At 45.9% G+C, this 12347-nt stretch overlaps 1 long non-coding RNA gene across 1 annotated transcript in view; it reads left to right on the top strand.

The window, feature by feature from the left end:
- The first annotated feature begins 256 nt into the window (after positions 1–256).
- LOC114811119 overlaps positions 257–12347 on the top strand; it is a 46484-nt gene continuing 34393 nt past the window's right edge. The window contains exon 1 of the long non-coding RNA XR_003758822.1: positions 257–371. This is a non-coding gene — a long non-coding RNA (uncharacterized LOC114811119). The remainder of the gene's footprint in view (positions 372–12347) is intronic.

The following is a 12347-nucleotide window of genomic DNA, read 5'->3' as shown; positions in this document are numbered from 1 at the left end:
TAAGAAAAATAGGGCAAGTCACTTCACATCTCCGGGTCTCAGTTCCCTCATCCGTAAAATGGGGATTAAGACTGTGACCAACCTGATTGGCCTGTATCTACTGTCAATATAGCTTAACAAATGCTATAACTAACAAATAATTCACTCATACTCTGGTGAAATGAACTTCAGCTGAAGGGAGTCATTAACCTACAGAGAGAGCTCATTCACTCCTGTTGCCTGGGCAGCCAGAAGCACTCACCTGATGCCACTCGGGGCATAGTGCCTCCAGTTGGCACCGAGAAAGGTTGAGCAGACCTGCAGCCTTAGAGGGGAAACAGTGGCTTCTCTAAGTTGCCAGTTTGGAAGGGGCTCCTCGTTTCAGAGCTGAGGTAAGCCATCTGGCTTTTTAAATCTTTAACTAAAGGGGGTGATTCTGAAGGTTTCTGTTGCAGGGGTAGCCTGAAAACTTGGAGGTCAGCTTGACAGGCACTAGTTGATTTTTCGTGGTGTGCTAGAAGGCTGGGAGGAAGTAGAGCTTGTAGTGGCTGCAGCATAAAAATAAAACTGCAGGGCAGTTGGATTGATGAGGATATTGTTCTGGTATTAAGTCTTTTAATCATCAGTATTGTCCCCCATATACATTCCTGTCGCAACATATTGGCAGATTGCCGCATCAGTGAAAGTTTTAGCAGCTTGACTAAGACCAAGAATCTCTTCCTGGAACTGACCTCTACCTAGCTCCGGGGTGACCATTTGGCAGAAGAGTGAAAAAGAAAAAGATTAGGCTTGGAGCCTCTGCTGTGCCATCAGGCTGGCAGACACACGTATCCCAGCTCTTTCCCAGGCAATGCCTAGAAAACTCCATTTCCTAGCTCCTCTTGTTATTACAGCTCTTATGGTGGTTTCTGATTCTTGGAAAAACCAAACTGGCCATCAGTCACATTGATAAGGCACTTTCTGGAACAGCTGCAGATGATGAAACACCCACAATCTCTCTCCTGCTTTGGAGCAGGAGAGTTAGTGAAACCAAATAGAGGTGGAGAAAATTCACCATGAAGAGACTTTAGTTCTTCTAATGGCTTTGCCAATCCTAGCACTTGGGTATTTTCCCTCCCTCTCTCCCCCAGCCTGGTAGCACTTATATGCAAATCTTTAAACTTTGTCACTTCCCCTTACCTGTAATGTACTTCAGGGTCTGACTCTCCCCCTGGATTGTCTGATCCTTGAGGGCAGGTGTTGTGTTTATGGCAAATTCTCTGTAGTCTCCTCACAGAGTAAGATCTCAAGTACTAATTATTGATATATAAAGCTATATGTGTTCACCTGTCTGCCCTCTTGCCCCCGAGGGCAGGGTTGACATCTTTTTCTTGTATGTGCCCCTAGTATCCAGGAGGGGTTGAGTTGGGGCTGCGAAGGCACTACATTTTTGCCTTGTTACTATGAGGCAAGGAAAACATAGCTTGACAGGTAGGAAGGCAGAGTTCCTACAAGAACAGTCACGAATGTGCGGCTCATCTTCCCATCTCCCCTGGGGTTGGGGGCGGACTCTTTTGTGGGTCACCTGGCAGCCTAACTATTCACTTGAGTGCACGAGGAAAATGATCCCTTCGGCAGTGTCATTTTCAAATAGGAAGGATTCAAGATAATTTCTCAGTGGGATAAAGTCTAAAAAGGACATTTAATTAATGTCAGGTTGAATGAATCACCACAGAAATATGGAAACTCACCTGTTAGGAGTTCAGCTGCTCACAGGTGGAGAGATAGCTGTTAGATCCTTTCAGATGAGATCAATTTCAGAAAAATAGTGGAGTGTGTATTGGTGGGGGGAGAGGGGAAGGGTGTGCACTTGACCACCAGGGCAATAGGAAAAGTGTGACAGTTAGTAATAATAATCGTAGTATTTAACACCCTTTCTTGTCATATCCAAAAGACAGTTACTTTCCTTACCCCACTCCCCACTTCAGAGCCTTACTGAAGGCTCATCTCTTCCCAAGAGGTCTTCTCTAAGGCCTCCTTTCCTCTTCTCTCACTCCCTTCTGAGTTGCCCTGACTTGCTCATTTTATTCATCCCCCTTCCAGCCCCACAGCACTTATGTACATATCTGTAATTTATTTATATTAATGTCTGTCTCCCCCTCTAGACTGTAAGCTCGTTGTGGGCAGGGCGTGTGTCTACCGACTCTGTTGTACTCTCCCAAGAGCTTAGTATAGTGCTCTGCACCCAGTAAGAGCTCAATAAATATGATTAATCCCGTGCCTGTGTGGAAACCCAAAAGCCGCCCTGTTTTTTCCAAGGGGCAGTGTGGAGATTTACATAGCTTCACTTTCGGGGACAAATCAGAGTCTGCAGGTCTCAATAATCCAGCCGCAGAAGGAGGGATCTAGTTTTTATATCTGTTTTCCTCTCATCCAAATGGGCAATCTATGATCATTTAGGAAGCAGAAATTCCGCCCGAGTGAGGGCGCACAGATGGCAGGAGTCTTAACTGGTTGTTCACCTCAGGCCCTTTCATTCTGCATATCATTGTGTGAGTCTTGCACATAACATTCTTTTTGTACTGAAATTCTCCTAGAATGCTTTGAGAGCCCAGCTGGGAGAATGTTCGGTATCAGGCCTGCAGATTTCATTCAGTAATACTAATTCTGGTGTTTCTTAAGTGCTTACTGCGTGCTAAACACCGGAGTAGATGGAAGAGGCTCACGGTATAAGTAGGAGGAAGAAAAAGTAATGAATCCCTGTTTGACAGAGGAGGAAACAGGCTCAGTCAATCAAATTTTATTGAGCGCTTACTGGGTGCAGAGAGCTGTACTTTGCACTTGGGAGAGTACATTATAGCAACTTAAGTGGCTTGCCCAAGGTCATTCAGCAGACAATTGGCAGAGCTGGGATTAGAACCCAGGTCCTCGAACTCTCAGATCCTTTTTTCCCTGGGTCGCTCGGCTTTTACCGAGGGCTTGGGAGTAAGCCACGCTTGAAGATCAGATGTTGAGATGGGATGCGTCCAGGTGAACTCACAGTCCCTCGAATGGACGGAACCTCAGATGAGGCCCAGGGTGAATGGGATGAACCCCTTCTGCGATATTTCCTGTGCCTGCTGTAGGCCGCCGTGCAGTCGGCTTGCCCTTTGGTGGACTCTGAAATATCTCAGCTGACCAGCCGGGAGAGACGGATCATTATCTCATGGGCTCCTCGATTTCTCTCTATCAGTTTAGTCCTAGGGTTGGAGTTGAGGTAGCCAGATCTATTGTCCCACTCCAAGGCTGTTAGCTGCCTAGCTCTCTCTGGTCTCTGGAGGAATTGATAATAATAATAATGTTGGTATTTGTTAAGCGCTTACTATGTGCCGAGCACTGTTCTAAGCACTGGGGTAGATCCACGGTAATGAGGTTGTCCCACATGAGGCTCACAGTTAATCCCCATTTTACAGATGAGGTAACTGAGGCACAGAGAAGTTAAGTGACTTGCCCACAGTCACACAGCTGACGAGTGGCAGAGCCAGAAGTCGAACTCATGACCTCTGACTCTGAAGCCCAGGCTCTTTCCACTGAGCCACGCTGCTTCCCCGTGGCTCACTGCTGGACCCCCTACATGGAGGAGTTTGTCTTCTGAGAGCTGTAGCATGTACTGAGCTGGCCTGGTTATCTCACTACTACAAATGATAGCAAACTCATGATGACTTGGTTACTGGAGACAATAGATACCCCTGCTTTATCTCTGAAGGATGCTTACAAATTCAGTTGCCTTAAAAAAAACACCTTTGTAGAGAATGTGAATTCCCTCCTTAAGGAACTGAAACGGTGGCCAAGTGAGAAGCAGCGTGGCCTAGCAGATAGAACATGGGCCTGGAGGATGGAAGGACCTGGGTTCTAATCCTGGCTCCTTCACTTACCTGCTGTGACCTTGGTCAAGTCACTAAACTTTTTCTTCCTCAGTTACCTCATCTGTAAAATGGGGATTAAGGCTGTGAACCTATACCGTGCTCTGCACACAATAAGAGCTCAATAAATACGATTGAATGAATGACAGAGACTGTGTCCAACCTGATTTACTTGTATCTACCCCAACTCATAGTACAGTGCCTGTCACGTTCATTTATTCAATAGTATTTATTGAGCGCTTACTATGTGCAGAGCACTGTACTAAGCGCTTGGAATGTACAATTTGGCAAATAGTAAGTGCCTAACAAATACCATTAAAAAAAAGACAGAACTTTGAGGTGGGCTATGACGACAGGCTAAAGGAATGGACATTAATTAGCCAGAACAAGAGAAGGTTGAAGGAGGACTTCACAACAGCTTTCCAGGATATGAATAGATTGTCGAATTGTTGCTAACTGCCCTCATTCTCCACTGAGGACAGAACAGGAGAACCGCACTTAAAGATTTTCTGTTGGGTTGTGATTCATCAGTGGGGTCTGTTATCTGAGGATTTTAACAAATTTCTTTCCTTAGAGAGTTTTAAGAGGAAGGTCAGTGGTTTGGCCTCGATCCTGCTTCAATAGTATTTATTGAGCGCTTACTATGTGCAGAGCACTGTACTAAGTGCTTGGAATGAACAAGTCAGCAACAGATAGAGACAGTCCCTGCCGTTTGACAGGCTTACGGTCTAATCGGGGGAGACGGACAGACAAGAACAATGGCAATGGGGGTTGGATTAGATGACCTCTCCGTGGAAATTTATGATTCTAAGATACCAGAATAGAGAGAGTAGGGAATAATAATGTTAATAATAATAATAATGTTGGTATTTGTTAAGCGCTTACTATGTGCAGAGCACTGTTCTAAGCGCTGGGGTGGACACAGGGGAATCAGGTTGTCCCACGTGGGGCTCACAGTCTTAATCCCCATTTTACAGATGAGGTCACTGAGGCACAGAGAAGTTAAGTGACTTACCCACAGTCACACAGCTGACAAGTGGCAGAGCTGGGATTTGAACTCATGACCTCTGACTCCAAAGCCCATGCTCTTTCCACTGAGCCACTCTGCTTCTAATGTTGGTATTTGTTAAGCACTTACTATGTGCAGAGCACTGTTCTAAGTGCTGGGGTAGACCCAGGGGAATCAGGCTGTCCCACGTGGGGTTCACAGTCTTAATCCCCATTTTACAGATGAGGTAACTGAGGCACAGAGAAGTTAAGTGAATAAGAACCCTCACTACTAACTACTGGGGTGGTGACCCATTAACACCTTCTATCCCTCTTACTATCTTCTCATCTCCCAAAGGTGATGTGATTGTCAAAGTATCACTGACACATTTCTCCTGTTTCCTCCACCTGTTTTCTGACTTCTCCAAGTCCTTTGCTGACCTTTCCTCTGCTTAGCTCTCCTGGTTTACATCAGATCTTTTCTTTCAAACTTCTCTCCTCCATCCCACACAGCTTTTGTAGGATCTGTATTTCTCAAATTTTCAGCAAAATGTCTGAAGACTAAAGTGCTTGAGGTCTTGTTAAAGAAATGGCATTCAAGTTGCATTTTGTGGGACTGATTTTTGACAGTGACCTCCAGGCATCTTGTTTAATTAGGTGAAGGAAGTCTTGAAGGGAAATAGTTGTACAGATATTGTTTTCAGGCCCGGTTTGATTTGTTGGAATCAGTCCGTTGGCCTGGAACACTTTGGCTATTGTGCAGTTTCTGTGACCCTCTTAACTCCTGCTTCCTTCAGGGATTGATCAATAAGTGATAATGTGTGCTTACTGTGTGCAGAGTACTGTTTTAAGCACTTGAACAGAACAGAGAGGGTTGGTCTTTAATTCAGCCATGCTGACTACTCTTTGTGTACTTCTTCAGGTATTATCAGTTAATTATGATATTTATTAAGCACTTACTATGTGGCAAGTACTGTACTAAACGCTTGGGTAGGTAAAAAATAATCGAGTAGGACACAGTCCCTGTCCCTCATGGGGCGCTTCAGCTAAGTAGGTGGGAGTAGGATTTAATCCCCATTTTAGATATGAGGAAACAGGCCCAGAGAAGTTGTCACCTGCCCAGAGTCACAGAGCAGACAAGTGGCAGAGCTGGGATTAGAACCCAGTCCCTCTGACTCCCAGTCCTGTGCTTTTCCCATTAGGTCGTACTGTTTCCCTTCTGAGTTTCAAGTTCCCTCCGCAGGTGTTTGCCTTCTGAGGCTGCTCCCACGTGCACAGGCCTGGAGGAGAGTTCTTGGGGGCCAAAGAGAAGCCAAAAGAAGGGTCTCAGCTGCCCTCTGAGCAGTCTGGAATTGTTCCAGCTGCCATCTGCCTCAGTCTCCCTCCAGCCCCCAGTAGCCAGCATGCATTTCACATTGTTTGTTGAGCTGATTCCAGATTGTCTTCACACTTCACGGAACATGTGAAAGACACAGTTCTGCTTTAGGTGCCAGGAAAATTTAGAATATGAGTGTTTCTCCAGATGGTGAATTCTCCTCATGCAAATTCTTAGGGATTGCCATGGCATTCCTTGACATTGCTTTATAATATCAAAAATAAGGAGGGGTTATTAATTAGGTATTTTTTTGGAAGAGCTTGCTCTGGTGAGAGGTACATGGACCGGATTTCTGACGTGATCTCGGCTCAGCGCGGCTAACAGTCTGAAAGTCTGTTATATCCCGGCTAGACTACCGTGTCAGCCTTCTCTCTGACCTCCCTTCCTCCTCTCTCGCCCCGCTCCGGTCTATTCTTCACTCCGCTGCCCGGCTCATCTTCCTGCAGAAACGATCTGGGCATGTCACTCCCCTTCTTAAACAACTCCAGTGGTTGCCTATCGACCTCCGCTCCAAACAAAAACTCCTCACTCTAGGCTTCAAGGCTCTCCATCACCTTGCCCCTTCCTACCTCTCCTCCCTTCTCTCTTTCTACCGCCCACCCCGCACGCTCCGCTCCTCTGCCGCCCACCTCCTCGCCGTCCCTCGGTCTCGCCCATCCCGCCGTCGACCCCCGGGTCACGTCCTCCCGCGGTCCTGGAACGCCCTCCCTCCTCACCTCCGCCAAACTGATTCTCTTTCCCTCTTCAAAACCTTACTTAAAAATCACCTCCTCCAAGAGGCGTTCCCAGACTGAGCTCCTCTTCCCCCTCTACTCCCTCTGCCATCCCCCCTTTACCTCTCCGCAGCTAGAGCCTCATTTTCCCCTTTTCCCTCTGCTCCTCCACCTCTCCCTTCCCATCCCCACAGCACTGTACCCATCCGCTCAACTGTATATATTTTCGTTACCCTATTTATTTTGTTAATGAATTGTACATCGCCTTGATTCTATTTAGTTGCCATTGTTTTTATGAGATGTTCTTCCCCTCGACGCTGTTTAGTGCCATTGTTCTTGTCTGTCCGTCTCCCCCGATTAGACTGTAAGCCTGTCAAACGGCAGGGACTGTCTCTATCTGTTGCCGACTTGTTCATCCCAAGCGCTTAGTACAGTGCTCTGCACATAGTAAGCGCTCAATAAATACTATTGAATGAATGAATGAATGAAAGTCAGTTGGGAGCCTGGCAACTGACACCCAGGGAAAGCAATAACCAGGTAAATTCAGCAGAAACAATAAATCAAGAGCAAGCCGTGAGACTTTTCTGCTGAAAGAAAGTTTTCAGGTTCTTGCCGCTTCGGATAGGACTGCCTCTTTCGGGGCCTTGTAATTCTCGAAGTGCTGGCTGGCCAGGATTCTGCCCACCTGCTCCTGCGGGATGGGTCTTCACCCCTGCAATGGCTGAGGAGAGCAACGTCAACTACGGACCTTAGGAGGCTGATGGAGGAGATGACCGATGAGACCACTGAACCTCCCGTATATCACAGTGCAAAGCAGCCCACATCGGAGACTCTGGTTGGGACCTTCTCACAGAGAGACCTGGTACCAAATTCCAGTTTTTGATCTGGGCTCAGGCTGGTGCAGCTGAGGGGCTGGAGAACTGGGTCCTGGGTCAGAAGAGATGGGTTCCAATCCAGCCTTTACCTCTCAGTTATTTCAGGGAAATCACATCTTTTCTTTGCATCTCTGCATCTCCATGTAGAAAGTAGACTTTGACATTTCCTTCTCCTTCCACCTTTGTCGGAATGTTATGAAGAGGAATGTGACAGATGTGGGACAGATATCTGTGAGAGGATCTTGAGCCCTTAGGAGAAAAGGTTCAGGAGAAACTCAATGTGCTGCCATCTTTCTTGGTAAGGTCAGCTGGTCAGTGGGGTTTCCCGAGCACTGGGCCCAGCACTGGTGGACATTTCAATGAAAAGGTTCATGTGTGAATGGGATTTTCAGATAAAAATCGATTAGGAAATGCTTTAGTGTCTGGATGCTTCCGGGCAAAAAAGAATCAGCTTCATCTGAAGAAGGTGGCTTATTATGGAGTCATGGACCTTCCCTTTTGGGAAATGGCTAAAGCAAGTTCACTTTTCCAGCCTCTCTGGAAAAGTGCTCTCAGTGGACCTAAGACAAAGGCATGGGAGTCAGAGGGCCTGGATTCTAATAATAATAATGATGGTATTTGTTAAGTGCTTACTATGTGCTGAGCACTGTTCTAAGCATTGGGATAGATACAAGGTAGACAGATTGTCCCACATGAGGCTCACAGTCTTAATCCTCATTTTACAGATGAGGTAACTGAGGCACAGAGAAGTTAAGTGACTTGCCCACAGCTGACAAACAGTGGAGTTGGGATTAGAACCCATGACCTCTGACTCCCAAGCCCGGGCTCTTTCCGCCGAGCCATGCTGCTCCTCTAATCAATCCCAGCTCTGCCACTTTCTGCTGTGTGATCTTGGGCAAGTCACTTACCTTCTCTGGGCCTCACACTAGTTTAAGCCACCCATTAATATTGAGTGGAGGTCAGGGGGCCGTGAAATAACAAATAATGATGGTACTATGTGGCAAGCACTGTATTAAGCAATGGGGCAATCTGATTGGATTTAGTCATCTTACATGGGTCTCAGTCTGAGGGGAGGAGAACCGATATTTTATCCCCATTTTACAGTTGAGGAAACTGATGCACAGGATCTGATTTGCCTAAGTGGATGCACAGTAATGATACAGGTTAACAGAAGTTAGCAAGACCAAAGCCTGACAGAAGCTAGACTAGATCTTAAAGAAATCAGGCAGGATTTAAGGAAATAATTCTAATAAAAATGGAAGGACAGCCTATTTTTTGATGTTGCTGTTTTTATTCTTATATCCACGAGTCATATTTGAGTGCTTATTGTGTGCAGAGCACTGTACTAAGCACTTGGAGAGTACAACAGAGTTGTCGTGTTCCTTGGCCAAAACCAGCTTTCAGGTTACTTATGTTCACCTACTGCTTGCAGATGCCAGCATATGTGAAGAACTAAAAGAAGTCTATGGAAGTGTCAATCATTTTCCTGATTATTTTTTTTAATTTGACTCAGGGTGGATGAGAGTAGATTTTTTTTTTTCTAAGAAGGGTGTTAATGCTAATTATGGTATTAAGCACTTACTCTGTCTCAAGCACTGCTTTAACTGCTGGGGTAGATACAAGTTAATCAGGTTGGACACAGTCCCTGTCCCACATGGGGCTCACAATCTAAATAGGGAGAACGGTCACTGAATCCCCATTTTACATTTGACACAACTGAGTCCCAGAGAAGTTAAGTGACTTGCCCAAGGTCACACAGCAGATAAGTGGCAGAGATGGGATTGATTAGAACCCAGGTCCTCTGACTCCCATGCCTGTGCTCTTTCCACTGGGCACTTCTAACAAACTTGTTAAACTGAGCAGTTCAACCCCCTCAAAGGGATGCTTTTAAATACAGAATCTTGGGTGAAATGATAATAATAACAGTATTTGTTAAGCGCTCACTATGTGCCAGGTACTGTACTAAGCGCTCAGGTGAATGGAAGCAAATTGGGTTGGACACAGTCCCTGTAAGGGCTTTGCATTTCTAACACCAGATCCATTAAAGCAGGTCTCTGCCATGTGACTGCGTCCCGGCCGTTAGAGGCTCCTTCCAGCCCTTGACAGCTTGGTTGACTGCTTTGGCCATCCAGGCCCAGTGTGGCTTATTATTTACGAGACAGATTGAGCGATGATTAGCACTCATGTTCAATGGTGAGTAAGAGCAATATAATATCTACATTGTCATAATCACCAGGAGTTGCCTGAGCTTCAGCTGTTGCAGCAAACTGATTGCTCTTCTGAGAGACTAGAAAAGATATTCTCTTGGAAAAAAATCACAGAACAGGACCAGCAAAGAGTCATAAAGGGCTAAATGTTGTTATTGTTTATAGATGAATTTTCTAGAGCAGGGAGGCACTTCATAATTATTGCCCAGTTCTGAGGACGAAATAACAGAGCGTGGACCTGGGAGTCAGAAAGAACCTGGGTTTTAATCCCAGCTCCACTACTTAACTGCTTTGCACCCTTGGGCAAATCATTCACTTCTCTGTGCCTCAGTTACCTCATTTGTAAAATGGGGATGAAGACTGTGAGCCCCATGTGGGACATGGACAGTGTCCAATCTGATTAGCTTGTAATAATAATAATAATAATAATGTTGGTATTTGTTAAGCGCTTACTATGTGCCAAGCACTGTTCTAAGCGCTGGGGGAGATACAGGGTAATCAGGTTGTCCCACGTGAGGTTCACAGTTAATCCCCATTTTACAGATGAGGTAACTGAGGCCCAGAGAAGTGAAGTGACTTGCCCACAGTCACACAGCTGACAAGTGGCAGAGCCGGGAGTTGAACTCATGACCTCTGACTCCGAAGCCCAGGCTCTTTTCCACTGAGCCATGCTGCTTCCCTACTTACCCCAGTGCTCAGTACAGTGTTTGGCACCTAGTAAGATCATAAAAATACCATTATCATGATGAATGTGTCTGTTTATTGTTATACTGTACCCTCCCAAGATCTTAGTACAGTGGTTTGCACACAGTAAGTGCTCAATTAATATGAACCAATAAATGAGTGAATAGTCAGAAATGCTGATAGAAACATATCAAGGAAATATTTGGGGGTGATGGAAATTAGGTAATGTCTCCAGTGTCTGGAAAATTTTGGGGGAATGTGGAGAAGCGGGGAGCTGTCATCTCGTGGATTTGAAGCGAGGAGAGCGTTGCAGTTGGGGAAATGGTTTGAGCAGGGGGTCGGACGTCAGACTCTCAGCCCACCTGGCCAGGCAACCTTCAGGACAACTTTGCAGGCTCTGTGCGGTCACAAACATGCCTGCTCTTTGTCAAGATGAAATTCAGTCATTGGAAATCAAGCCATGGAGGGATTGGATCATGGTCTGTAATTCCTTTCTAGAGCTCCTGGAGCAAAGGCACTTTACTTAAATGAGAGCTATCATTATGGTCGTTAAAATTATTATTGCTAATATTTTCCTTCTTATTTAGCCTCCCTGATGTAGGAAAATCACTTAGGCTAACCAAAGAGTGGTCAATTATGATTGCTGAAGGATCTCTCTGTTCCATTTGGTATTCTAGGGCTTTTTCCAGTCAGAGAAAACAGAGCCAAAATTAGGAGCCATTATTTATAGTTGGAGAGCCGGTAGCCCCTAAGCACAGAAACCACCAGATGAAATAAAGACAAAAGAAGTCCCTGCCCAACCAAGGACAGTGAGACAAAAGTGAGGTTAATGGAAAGCAGGTGGCAGCGGGCCTCTCTCTGTTTTGACTGGAGGCATCTGAAATTCCTCTCTGGCCAGCCCCACTGGCCACTGTTTTGTGTGGGGAAGCCATTTGGGATGGGCAGTTGAGAAAGAGACTTCACAAAGGAAACGAGCTTTAAGAGAAGATTGTCTTGGTGCAGGGTTGGAGTGAGGAAGGTTGTGAGAAGCCTGGGGAGGGAAGATAACCTGTTTTTCTTGTTTTTTAATTCTTTTTTAGGGTATTAAGGGTTTACTATTGCCAGGCACTGTCCTGAATGCCAGGGTAGATACAAGATAATCGGGTTGGGACCAGTCCCTGTCTCACAGAGGGCTCACAGTCTAAATCCCCATTTTACAGATGAGACAGCTGAGACACAGGGAAGTTAAGTGACTTGCCCAAGGCCACTGGACAGTGTTTTTCAGCTGGTGTGTCCCTCTCTGATAAGAATATGGTACCAGATGCTTTTATGCCTGCTTTTTATTTTCAGTGCCAAGTCTTGGTTCAGCCAGTGTCCTGCAGCACCTAAGTGGTGACTGTCTTACAGAGACTCTGGAGGAGAGAGAGCCACAGAGGATGCCCAATCAATCAGTGGGATTTACTGAGCACTTATTGTGTTCAGAACACCGTACTAAAGCGCTTGGGAGAGTACAATACGACAGAGTCGGTAGACACGTTCCGTCCCCACAATGAACTTAGTCTAGACAGACGTTAATATAAATAAATTATGGATATGTACATAAATGCCGGGGCGGGGGGGGGGGGGGGGGTTGAGGGTGGGGTGAATACCTAGTGCCCAAGGGTATA

The sequence above is a fragment of the Ornithorhynchus anatinus genome, chromosome 4 (genome assembly GCF_004115215.2).
Source record: "Ornithorhynchus anatinus isolate Pmale09 chromosome 4, mOrnAna1.pri.v4, whole genome shotgun sequence".
NCBI classification, from domain to species: Eukaryota; Metazoa; Chordata; class Mammalia; order Monotremata; family Ornithorhynchidae; genus Ornithorhynchus; species Ornithorhynchus anatinus.
Note: the sequence above shows the minus strand (reverse complement) of the source record. Positions and strands in the feature narration are given on the sequence as shown.